This window comes from Lolium rigidum, chromosome 4 (assembly GCF_022539505.1).
Source record: "Lolium rigidum isolate FL_2022 chromosome 4, APGP_CSIRO_Lrig_0.1, whole genome shotgun sequence".
In the NCBI taxonomy this organism is placed as follows: Eukaryota; Viridiplantae; Streptophyta; class Magnoliopsida; order Poales; family Poaceae; genus Lolium; species Lolium rigidum.
In genome coordinates, this window is record NC_061511.1 from 164464831 (window position 1) to 164478661 (window position 13831).

Consider the following 13831-nt stretch of genomic DNA (forward strand, 5'->3'; position numbering starts at 1 on the left):
TCCATATTCCAAGCACATGCTCTCGGCATGTCTTCCGATATCTGGTTGACTCTTTCCGTCTGTCCATCGGTCTGCGGGTGATAGGCGGTGCTGAAATTCAGACGGGTTCCTAGTCCTTCATGCACTTTCTGCCAGAATCTTGAGGTGAATTGTGATCCTCTATCTGATACTATCAACTTCGGGGTTCCGTGCAGGGCGACTATTCTGGAGATATACAACTCAGCTAACTTTGGGCCTTGGTAGGTGGTCTTGACAGCGATGAAATGGGCTACCTTGGTCAGTCTATCGACAACTACCCAGATTGAATCATTTCCTTTGCTAGATTTGGGCAAAACTGTGATAAAGTCCATTCCTACCGAGTCCCACTTCCATTCTGGAATCTGCAGTGGCTGCAGCAATCCTGCTGGTCGCTGATGTTCCGCCTTGACTCACTGACAGATGTCACACTTGGCGATGTAGCTTCCGATTTCTCTCTTCATTCCATGCCACCAGAATTGTTCCTTCAGATCTTGATACATCTTGGTACCTCCGGGGTGAATTGAGTACAAGGTGTCATGGGCTTCCTTCAGGATGACTTGCTTCAGTTCAGAATCTGCTGGCACACATAGGCGTCCCTTGTACCAAAGAACTCCGGCTTCATCTACGGTAAATCCTGGTGCTTTCCCTGCAGCTATCTGTTTCTTGATTCCGTCGATGCTAGCGTTTCCTTTCTGGGCTTCCTTGATCTGGCTGATCAAGGTGGTTGAAGCTCGATGCTGACTAGGAATCCTTCACTAACTAGTTCAATTCTAAACTGTTCAAACTCTTGAAACAGGCTGGGTTGCTCGATTGCGATCATGGAGTTCAACTGACACGGCAGTCGACTCAAAGCATCCGCTACCACATTGGCTTTGCCGGGGTGGTAGTGAATCTCCATGTCGTAATCCTTGATCAATTCTATCCATCTGCGCTGCCTCATGTTCAGCTCCTTCTGGGTGAAGATATATTTCAGGCTCTTGTGGTCGGAGTAGATCTCGCAACGATTACCCATGAGATAATGACGCCAAACCTTCAAGGCTAGGACAACGGCTGCAAGCTCTAAGTCGTGGGTCGGATAATTCTGCTCATGTTGCTTCAGTTGTCTCGACAGGTATGATATCACTTTGCCTTCTTGCATAAGCACACATCCAAGACCAATCTTGGAGGCGTCGCAATAGACGTCAAAGGGCTTGGTGATGTCCGGCATGATCAGGATTGGGGCTGAGGTCAGTCTACTCTTGAGTTGTTGGAAACTCTCTTCACATTTGTCAGTCCACTCAAATTTCTTGTCCTTCTTCAACAATTGGGTCATTGGTCGAGCGATGCTCGAAAAACCTTCGACAAATCTGCGGTAATATCCGGCTAATCCAAGAAAAGCGCGGACCTCGGTTTGGGTGGTTGGGGCTTGCCATTCTGTAACAGTTTTGATCTTGGCGGGATCTACGGAAATTCCTCCTGCAGATAAGATATGTCCCAGGAATCCTACTTCCTTCAGCCAAAACTCACATTTGCTGAACTTGGCATACAACTGGTGGTGCCTAAGTGTTTCTAGGACAGTCTCCAAATGCTGTTCATGTTCCTCTTTGGACTTGGAGTAGATAAGAATGTCGTCGATGAAGACAACGACAAACTTTTCCACAAAGTTCATGAAAATCTTATTCATGAGGTTCATGAAATAAGCTGGGGCATTGGTTAATCCAAACGACATGACGTTGTACTCATACAACCCATATCTGGTGGTAAAGGCAGTCTTGGGGATATCGGTGGCGCGAATCTTCAGCTGATGATAACCAGTCCTAAGATCTATCTTTGAGAACACTTTGGCACCGGTCAACTGATCGAACAGGTCTTCTATCTTGGGTAGGGGGTACTTGTTCTTGACGGTGACATCGTTAATCTTACGGTAGTCCGTACATAAACGAGTGGCACCATCCTTCTTGTCCACAAATAAAACTGGTGATCTAGGGTGATGCACTAGGTCGAATCAAACCTTTGGCTAACATATCATCAATTTGCTTCTTCAGCTCCACAAGCTCTGTTGGGTTCATACTATAGGCTCTCTGGGCTATAGGTCTAGTTCCGGGGATTAACTCGATGATGAACTCGATATCCCTATCCGGGGGCATACCGGGTAGATCATCCGGAAACACATCAGGGTATCGACAAACGACCCTGATTTGATCCAGAGTTGGCTTGGCTACACTTTGGTTGCAGGTGAATTTTCTGGGTAGTCTTTCAGATACATGTTCTACTATGATACCGGTGCTACTAGTCATGGTGATGGCTTTCTTGGCACAGTCAATCAGTCCATGGTGTCTTGACATCCAATCCATTCCTAGTACGACTTCCAAACCTTTGGTTCCCGTAATAATCAGATTGGCATAAAAATCTACTTCATGGATTCTGATGGGTACATTTTTGCAAAATTTTCTGGCTTTGGTGGTTGATCCGAGAATTTGAACTATCATAACATGCTTCAAACTGATAGGTTGGATTTCGCTTGTGCATGCAAAGTCTTCAGTGACAAATGAATGCGATGCTCCAGAATCAAACAACACTCTGGCAGGTACGGAGTTGACAGAAAACATACCCAGTACCACATCTGGTGCTTCCTGGGCTTCTTCGACGTTCATGTGGAAGAGACGGCCGTTGCGGTTATTGGGGTTGTTGGGGGCGAACTTTCTGCCGGTGGAAACGCGACGTTGCTGCTGAGCAGGTGCATCGATGTTGGCGGCTGATACGTCTCCGACGTATCGATAATTTCTTATGTTCCATGCCACATTATTGATGATATCTACATGTTTTATACACATTATATGTCGTATTTATGCATTTTCCGGCACTAACCTATTAACGAGATGCCGAAGAGTCGCTTGTCGTTTTCTACCGTTTTTGGTTTCGTAAATCCTACAAAGGAAATATTCTCGGAATTGGACGAAATCAACGCCCAGGGTCCTATTTTTGCACGAAGCTTCCAGAAGACCGAGGGGGAAATGAAGTGGGGCCACGAGGCGCCGCCACAACAGGGCGGCGCGGCCCCGGCCTTGGCCGCGCGGCCCTAGCGTGTGGGGCCCTCGTGTGGCCCCCCGCGTTGCCCTTCCGCCTACTTAAAGCCTTTGTCGCGAAACCCCCAGTACCGAGAGCCACGATACGGAAAACCTTACTGTGACACCGCCGCCGCCAATCCCATCTCGGGGGATTCTGGAGATCACCTCCGGCACCCTGCCGGAGAGGGGAATCATCTCCCGGAGAACTCTTCACCGCCATGGTCGCCTCCGGAGTAATGAGTGAGTAGTTCACCCCTGGACTATGGGTCCATAGAAGTAGCTAGATGGTTGTCTTCTCCTCATGTGCTTCATTGTCGGATCTTGTGAGCTGCCTAACATGATCAAGATCATCTATCTGTAATTCTATATGTTGTGTTTGTCGGGATCCGATGGATAGAGAATACTATATTATTTTGATTATCAATCTATTACCTATGTGTTGTTTATGATCTTGCATGCTCTCCGTTATTAGTAGAGGCTCTGGCCAAGTTTTTGCTCTTAACTCCAAGAGGGAGTATTTATGCTCGATAGTGGGTTCATGCCTTGATACGTCTCCGACGTATCGATAATTTCTTATGTTCTATGCCATATTATTGATGATACCTACATGTTTTATGCACACTTTATGTCATATTCGTGCATTTTCTGGAACTAACCTTTTAACAAGATGCCGAAGTGCCGGCTCTGTTTTCTCGCTGTTTTTGGTTTCAGAAATCCTAGTAACGAAATATTCTCGGAATTGGACGAAACGAAGACCCAGTGGGCCTATTTTTCCACGGAGCTTCCGAAGACCGAAGAACATACGAAGTGGGGCCACGAGGTGGCGACACCACAAGGCGGCGCGGCCAAGGGGGCCCGCGCCGCCCTATGGTGTGGGCCCCTCGTCGGGCCCCCGACTCTGCCCTTCCGCCTACTTAAAGCCTCCGTCGCGAAACCCCGATGCGAAAAATCACGATACGGAAAACCTTACTGAGACGCCGCCGCCGCCGATCCCATCTCGGGGGATTCTGGAGATCTCCTCCGGCACCCCGCCGGAGAGGGGATTCATCTCCCGGAGGACTCTACACCGCCATGGTCGCCTCCGGAGTGATGAGTGAGTAGTTCACCCCTGGACTATGGGTCCATAGCGGTAGCTAGATGGTTGTCTTCTCCTCATTGTGCTTCATTGTTGGATCTTGTGAGCTGCCTAACATGATCAAGATCATCTATCCGTAATTCTATATGTTGTGTTTGTCGGGATCCGATGGATAGAGAATACCATGTCATGTTAATTATCAAGTTATTACATATGTGTTGTTTATGATCTTGCATGCTCTCCGTTACTAGTAGAGGCTCTGGCCAAGTTTTTGCTTTTAACTCCAAGAGGGAGTATTTATGCTCGATAGTGGGTTCATGCCCGCATTGACACCGGGACAAGTGATGTAAAGTTCTAAGGTTGTGTTGTGTCTGTTGCCACTAGGGATAAAACATTGGTGCTATGTCCGAGGATGTAGTTGTTGATTACATTACGCACCATACTTAATGCAATTGTCTCGTTGTTAGCAACTTAATACCGGAGGGGGTTCGGACGATAACCCGAAGGTGGACTTTTTAGGCATAGATGCGATTGGATGGCGGTCTATGTACTTTGTCGTAATGCCCAATTAAATCTCACTATACTTATCATGTCATGTATGTGCATTGTTATGCCCTCTCTATTTGTCAATTGCCCGACCGTAATTTGTTCACCCAACATGCTTTTATCTTATGGGAGAGACACCTCTAGTGAACTGTGGACCCCGGTCCATTCTTTTAATACTCGAAATACAAATCTGCTGCAATACTTGTTTTACTCGTTTTCTCTGCAAACAATCATCTTCCACACAATACGGTTAATCCTTTGTTACAGCAAGCCAGGTGAGATTGACAACCTCACCGTTTCGTTGGGGCAAAGTACTTTGGTTGTGTTGTGCGGGTTCCACGTTGGCGCCGGAATCCCTTGTGTTGCGCCGCACTACATCCCGCCGCCATCAACCTTCAACGTGCTTCTTGGCTCCTCCTCGGTTCGATAAACCTTGGTTTCTTTCTGAGGGAAAACTTCCTGCTGTGCGCATCATACCTTCCTCTTGGGGTTGCCCAACGAACGTGTGAAATACACGCCATCAAGCTCTTTTTCTGGCGCCGTTGCCGAGGAGATCAAGACACGCTGCAAGGGGAGTCTCCACTTCTCAATCTCTTTACTTTGTTTTTGTCTTGCTTTATTTTATTTACTACTTTGTTTGCTGCACTAAATCAAAATACAAAAAAATTAGTTGCTAGTTTTACTTTATTTGCTATCTTGTTTGCTATATCAAAAGCACAAAAAAATTAGTTACTTGTTTTACTTTACTTAATATCATGCATGTTTTTATTTCACTAGTTAAGCATAATGGAAAACAACAAAAATATGAGAGATCTCTATGAACTTTATCTTGAATTAGGACTGATGTGTTTGAAGAGAGAATTAAAAAACCCATGGAACTTTATATGCATGCTAATGGGAATGTTATTACTATGGATGCTTTGAACACCATTGTTGCTAATGCTATGGAAAATTCTAAGCTTGGGGAAGCCGGCTCTGATGAGCATGATCTTTTTAGTCCCCCAAGCATTGAGGAGAAAATTTTCTTTTATGATTACAATATGCCTCCTATATATGATGATAGCCACTTTGTTGAATTTGCTCCCACTACAACTAATAAAATTGATTATGCTTACGTGGAGAGTAATAATTTTATGCATGAGACTCATGATAAGAATGCTTTATGTGATAGTTACATTGTTGAGTTCGCTCATGATGCTACTGAAAATTATTATGAGAGAGGAAAATATGGTTGTAGAAATTTTCAAGTTACTAAAACACCTCTCTATGTGCTGAAATTTTTGAAGCTACACTTGTTTTATCTACCTATGCTTGTTACTTTGCTCTTCATGAACTTGTTTATTTACAAGATTCCTATGCATAGGAAGCATGTTAGACTTAAATGTGTTTTGAATTTGCCTCTTGATGCTCTCTTTTGCTTCAAATACTATTTCTTGCGAGTGCATCATTAAAACTGCAGAGTCCTTAACGGCTATAAAGAAAGAACTTCTTGGGAGATAACCCATGTGTTATTTTGCTACAGTACTTGGTTTTTATTTTGTGTCTTGGAAGTTGTTTACTACTGTAGCAACCTCTCCTTATCTTAGTTTAGAGTTTTGTTGTGCCAAGTAAAGTCTTTGATAGTAAAGTAAGTATTGGATTACTGCGCAGTTCCATATTTCTTTGCTGTCACGAATCTGGGTCTATCTCCCTGTAGGTAGCTCAGAAAATTAAGCCAATTTACGAGCATGATCCTCAGATATGTACGCAACTTTCATTCAATTTGAGCATGTTCGTTTGAGCAAGTCTGGTGGCCTAATAAAATCCATCTTTACGGACTGTTCTGTTTTGACAGATTCTGTCTTTTATTTCGCATTGCCTCTTTTGCTATGTTGGATGAATTTCTTTGATCCACTAATGTCCAGTAGCTTTATGCAATGTCCAGAAGTGTTAAGAATGATTGTGTCACCTCTGAACATGTGAATTTTTATTATGCACTAACCCTCTAATGAGTTGTTTCGAGTTTGGTGTGGAGGAAGTTTTCAAGGATCAAGAGAGGAGTATGATGCAATATGATCAAGGAGAGTGAAAGCTCTAAGCTTGGGGATGCCCCGGTGGTTCACCCCTGCATATTCTAAGAAGACTCAAGCGTCTAAGCTTGGGGATGCCCAAGGCATCCCCTTCTTCATCGACAACATTATCGGGTTCCTCCCCGAAACTATATTTTTATTCCGTCACATCTTATGTACTTTACTTGGAGCGTCGGTTTGTTTTTGTTTTTTTGTTTTGTTTGAATAAAATGGATCCTAGCATTCACTTTATGGGAGAGAGACACGCTCCGCTGTAGCATATGGACAAATATGTCCTTAGGCTCTACTCATAGTATTCATGGCGAAGTTTCATCTTCGTTAAATTGTTATATGGTTGGAATTGGAAAATGCTACATGTAGTAACTCTAAAATGTCTTGGATAATTTGATACTTGGCAATTGTTGTGCTCATGTTTAAGCTCTTGCATCATATACTTTGCACCCATTAATGAAGAAATACTTAGAGCTTGTTAATTTGGTTTGCATATTTGATTTCTCTAGAGTCTAGATAACATCTAGTATTGAGTTTTGAACAACAAGGAAGACGGTATGGAGTCTTATAATGTTTGCCATATGTCTTTTATGTGAGTTTTGCTGTACCGTTCATCCTTGTGTTTGTTTCAAATAACCTTGCTAGCCTAAACCTTGTATCGAGAGGGAATACTTCTCATGCATCCAAAATACTTGAGCCAACCACTATGCCATTTGTGTCCACCATACCTACCTACTACATGGTATTTATCCGCCATTCCAAAGTAAATTGCTTGAGTGCTACCTTTAAAATTCCATCATTCACCTTTGCAATATATAGCTCATGGGACAAATAGCTTAAAAACTATTGTGGTATTGAATATGTACTTATGCACTTTATCTCTTATTAAGTTGCTTGTTGTGCGACAACCATGCTTCGGGGACGCCATCAACTATTCTTTGTTGGATATCATGTGAGTTGCTATGCATGTCCGTCTTGTCTCGAAGCAAGAGAGATCTACCACCTTCATGGTTGGAGCATGCATATTGTTAGAGAAGAGCTTTGGGCCGCTAACTAAAGCCATGATTCATGGTGGAAGTTTCTGTTTGGACATATATCCTCAATCTCATATGAGAATAATAATTGTTGCCACATGCTTATGCATTAAAGAGGAGTCCATTATCTGTTGTCCATGTTGTCCCGGTATGGATGTCTAAGTTGAGAATAATCAAAAGCGAGAAATCCAAAATGCGAGCTTTCTCCTTAGACCTTTGTACAGGCGGCATGGAGGTACCCCATTGTGACACTTGGTCAAAACATGTGCATTGCAAAGATCCGGTAGTACAAGTTAATTAGGACAAGGTGCGGGCACTATTAGTATACTATGCATGAGACTTGCAACTTGTAAGATATAATGTACATAACTCATATGCTTTATTACTACCGTTGACAAAATTGTTTCATGTTTTCAAAATAAAAGCTCTAGCACAAATATAGCAATCGATGCTTTCCTCTTTGAAGGACCATTCTCTTTACTTTTATGTTGAGTCAGTTCACCTATTTCTCTCCACCTCAAGAAGCAAACACTTGTGTGAACTGTGCATTGATTCCTACATATTTGCATATTGTACTTGTTATATTACTCTATGTTGACTATTATCCATGAGATATACATGTTACAAGTTGAAAGCAACCGCTGAAACTTAATATTCCTTTGTGTTGCTTCAATACCTTTACTTTGATTTATTGCTTTATGAGTTAACTCTTATGCAAGACTTATTAATACTTGTCTTGAAGTACTATTCATGAAAAGTCTTTGCTTTATGATTCACTTGTTTACTCATATCATTACCATTGTTTTGATCGCTGCATCCACTACATATGTTTACAAATAGTATGATCAAGGTTATGATGGCATATCACTTCGGAAATTATCTTTGTTATCGTTTTACTCGCTCGGGACGAGCGTAGAACTAAGCTTGGGGATGCTTGATACGTCTCCGACGTATCGATAATTTCTTATGTTCTATGCCATATTATTGATGATACCTACATGTTTTATGCACACTTTATGTCATATTCGTGCATTTTCCGGAACTAACCTATTAACAAGATGCCGAAGTGCCGGTCTCTGTTTTCTGCTGTTTTTGGTTTCAGAAATCCTAGTAACGAAATATTCTCGGAATTGGACGAAACGAAGACCCATGGGCCTATTTTTCCACGGAGCTTCCAGAAGACCGAAGAACATACGAAGTGGGGCCACGAGGTGGCGACACCACAAGGCGGCGCGGCCAGGGGGGCCCGCGCCGCCCTATGGTGTGGGCCCTCGTCGGGCCCCGACTCGCCCTTCCGCCTACTTAAAGCCTCCGTCGCGAAACCCCCGATGCGAAAAACCACGATACGGAAAACCTTACCGAGACGCCGCCGCCGCCGATCCCATCTCTGGGGATTCTCGAGATCTCCTCCGGCACCCCGCCGGAGAGGGGATTCATCTCCCGGAGGACTCTACACCGCCATGGTCGCCTCCGGAGTGATGAGTGAGTAGTTCACCCCCGGACTATGGGTCCATAGCAGTAGCTAGATGGTTGTCTTCTCCTCATTGTGCTTCATTGTTGGATCTTGTGAGCTGCCTAACATGATCAAGATCATCTATCTCGTAATTCTATATGTTGTGTTTGTCGGGATCCGATGGATAGAGAATACCATGTCATGTTAATTATCAAGTTATTACATATGTGTTGTTTATGATCTTGCATGCTCTCCGTTACTAGTAGAGGCTCTGGCCAAGTTTTTGCTTTTAACTCCAAGAGGGAGTATTTATGCTCGATAGTGGGTTCATGCCAGCATTGACACCTGGGACAGTGACAGAAAGTTCTAAGGTTGTGTTGTGCTGTTGCCACTAGGGATAAAACATTGGCGCTATGTCCGAGGATGTAGTTGTTGATTACATTACGCACCATACTTAATGCAATTGTCTGTTGTTAGCAACTTAATACTCGGAGGGGGTTCGGACGATAACCTGAAGGTGGACTTTTTAGGCATAGATGCAGCTTGGATGGCGGTCTATGTACTTTGTCGTAATGCCCAATTAAATCTCACTATACTTATCATGTCATGTATGTGCATTGTTATGCCCTCTCTATTTGTCAATTGCCCGACTGTAATTTGTTCACCCAACATGCTTTTATCTTATGGGAGAGACACCTCTAGTGAACTGTGGACCCCGGTCCATTCTTTTAATACTGAAATACAAATCTGTCGCAATACTTGTTTTACTCGTTTTCTCTCGCAAACAATCATCTTCCACACAATACGGTTAATCCTTTGTTACAGCAAGCTCGGTGAGATTGACAACCTCACTGTTTCGTTGGGGCAAAGTACTTTGGTTGTGTTGTGCAGGTTCCACGTTGGCGCCGGAATCCCCGGTGTTGCGCCGCACTACATCCCGCCGCCATCAACCTTCAACGTGCTTCTTGGCTCCTCCTGGTTCGATAAACCTTGGTTTCTTTCTGAGGGAAAACTTGCTGCTGTGCGCATCATACCTTCCTCTTGGGGTTGCCCAACGAACGTGTGAAATACACGCCATCATGCCTCCATTAAATCTGGGACAGTGACAGAAAGTTCTAAGGTTGTGGATGTGCTGTTGCCACTAGGGATAAAACATTGATGCTATGTCCGAGGATGTAGTTATTGATTACATTACGCACCATACTTAATGCAATTGTCTCGTTGTTTTGCAACTTAATACTCGGAAGGGGTTCGGATGATAACTCGAAGGTGGACTTTTTAGGCATAGATGCATGCTGGATAGCGGTCTATGTACTTTGTCGTAATGCCCAATTAAATCTCACAATATTCATCATATCATGTATGTGCATTGTCATGCCCTCTCTATTTGTCAATTGCCCGATCGTAATTTGTTCACCCAACATGCTATTTATCTTATGGGAGAGACACCTCTAGTGAACCGTGGACCTCGGTCCATTCTTTTACATCGAATACAATCTATCGCAATACTTGTTCTTTAATGTTCTCTCGCAAACAATCATCATCCACACTATACATCTAATCCTTTGTTACAGCAAGCCGGTGAGATTGACAACCTCACTGTTTCGTTGGGGCAAAGTATTTGGTTGTGTTGTGCAGGTTCCACGTTGGCGCCGGAATCCCTGGTGTTGCGCCACACTACATCCCGCCGCCATCAACCTTCAACGTGCTTCTTGACTCCTACTGGTTCGATTAAACCTTGGTTTCTTATCGAGGGAAACTTGCTGCCGTGCGCATCACACCTTCCTCTTGGGGTTCCCAACGGACGTGTCAACTACACGCATCAAGCAAATTTCTGGCGCCGTTGCCGGGGAGATCAAGACACGCTGCAAGGGGAGTCTCCACAATCCAATCTCTTTACTTTGTTTTGCTTGCTTTATTTTATTTACTACCTTGTTTGCTGCACTTATATCAAAACACAAAAAAATTAGTTGCTAGCTTTACTTTATTTACTGTCTTGCACTCTATATCAAAAACACAAAAAAATTAGTTACTTGCATTTACTTTATCTAGTTTGCTTTATTTACTATTGCTAAAATGGCCACTCCTGAAAATACTAAGTTGTGTGACTTCACAACCACAAATAATAATGATTTGTTATGCACACCTATTGCTCCACCTGCTACTATAGCAGAATACTTTGAAATTAAACCTGCTTTACTGAATCTTGTTATGCGAGAGCAATTTTCTGGTGTTAGTTCTGATGATGCTGCTGCCCATCTCAATAACTTTGTTGAATTGTGTGAAATGCAAAAGTATAAAGATGTAGATGGTGACATTATAAAATTAAAATTGTTTCCTTTCTCATTAAGAGGAAGAGCTAAAGATTGGTTGCTATCTCTCGCCTAAGAATAGTATTGATTCATGGACTAAATGCAAGGATGCTTTTATTGGTAGATATTATCCCCCTGCTAAAATTATATCTTTGAGAAGTAGCATAATAAATTTTAAACAATTGGATAATGAGCATGTTGCACAAGCTTGGGAAAGAATGAAATCTTTGGTTAAAAATTGCCCAACCCATGGACTGACTACTTGGATGATCATCCAAACCTTTTATGCAGGACTGAACTTTTCTTCGCTGAACCTGTTGGATTCAGCTGCTGGAGGTACCTTTATGTCCATCACTCTTGGTGAATCAACAAAGCTCCTTGATAATATGATGATTATATACTCTAAATGGCACACGGAAAGAGCTCCACAAGGTAAGAAGGTAAATTCTGTCGAAGAAACCTCTTCCTTGAGTGATAAGATTGATGCTATTATGTCTATGCTTGTGAATGATATGACTAATGTTGATCCTAATAATGTTCTGTTAGCTTCATTGGTTGCCCAAGAAGAACATGTTGATGTAAACTTCATTAAAAATAATAATTTCAACAACAATGCTTATCGGAACAATTCTAGTAATAACTATAGGCCATATCCTTATAATAATGGTAACGGTTATGCTAATTCTTATGGGAATTCTTACAACAATAATAGGAACACACCCCTGAACTTGAAGCTATGCTTAAAGAATTTATTAGTACACAAACAGCTTTTAACAAATCTGTTGAGGAAAAGCTCAATAAAATTGATATTCTCGCTTCTAAGGTTGATAGTCTTGCCTCTGATGTTGATCTTTTGAAATCGAAAGTTATGCCTAATAAGGATATTGAAAATAAAATTGTTACTACAGCAAATGCCATCCAAGTTAGAATTAATGAGAATATAAGATTGATGGCCGAATTGCATGCTAGGTGGGAAAGAGGAGAAAATGAAAAACTAGCTAAAGAGAATAATGTAGCTAAAGTTTGGACTATTACCACCACTAGTAATGTTAATGATTCACATGTTGCTGCACCTCCTACTATCAATGGTAAAATAATTGGTGTTGGCAATGTTTCTACTCCTAGTACAAAGCCTGTAAAACTGCCTGAAACTGCTAAAACTGCTGAAACTGCCTGTGATAAAACTGCTGAAATTTTTTCCAACATTGGGGATGATGATCCCATTGCTTTAGATTGTAATGGTTTGGATTTTGATGATTGCCACATCTCTGAAGTTATAAATTTCTTACAAAAACTTGCTAAGAGTCCCAATGCTAGTGCTATAAATTTAGCCTTTACAAAACATATTACAAATGCTCTCATAAAAGCTAGAGAAGAGAAACTAAAACTTGAAACTTCTATTCCTAGAAAGCTAGAGGATGGTTGGGAGCCCATCATTAAGATGAAGGTCAATAACTTTGATTGTAATGCTTTATGTGATCTTGGTGCAAGTATTTCCGTTATGCATAAGAAAATCTATAATATGCTTGCCACCATTGAGAAATTGTTATTTGGATGTTAATCTTGTTGATAATGCTATAAAGAAACCTTTGGGGAGAGTTGATAATGTTCGCATTACCGTTAACAATAAACTTGTCCCCGTTGATTTTGTTGTCTTGGATATTGAATGCAATGCATCTTGTCCCATTATATTGGGAAGACCTTTTCTTCGAACTGTTGGAGCCATCATTGATATGAAGGAAGGTAATATTAAATATCAATTTCCTCTCAAGAAAGGTATGGAACACTTCCCTAGAAAGAGAATGAAGTTACCTTTTGATTCTATTATTAGAACAAATTATGATGTTGATGCTTCGTCTCTTGATGTCACTTGATATACACTTTCTGCGCCTAGCTGAAAGGCGTTAAAGAAAAGCGCTTATGGGAGACAACCCATGTTTTTACTACAGTATTTTTGTTTTATATTTGAGTCTTGGAAGTTGTTTACTACTGTAGCAACCTCTCCTTATCTTAGTTTTGTGCATTGTTGTTCCAAGTAAAGTCGTTGATAGTAAGGTTCATACTAGATTTGGATTACTGCGCAGTAACAGATTTCTTTGCTGTCACGAATTTCTACCTGCCTCTCTGTAGGTAGCTCAGAAAAATATGCCAATTTACGTGCGTGATCCTCAGATATGTACGCAACTTTCATTCAATTTGGGCATTTTCATTTGAGCAAGTCTGGTGCCTCAATAAAATCCATCTTTACGGACTGTTCTGTTTTGACAGATTCTGCCTTTTTATTTC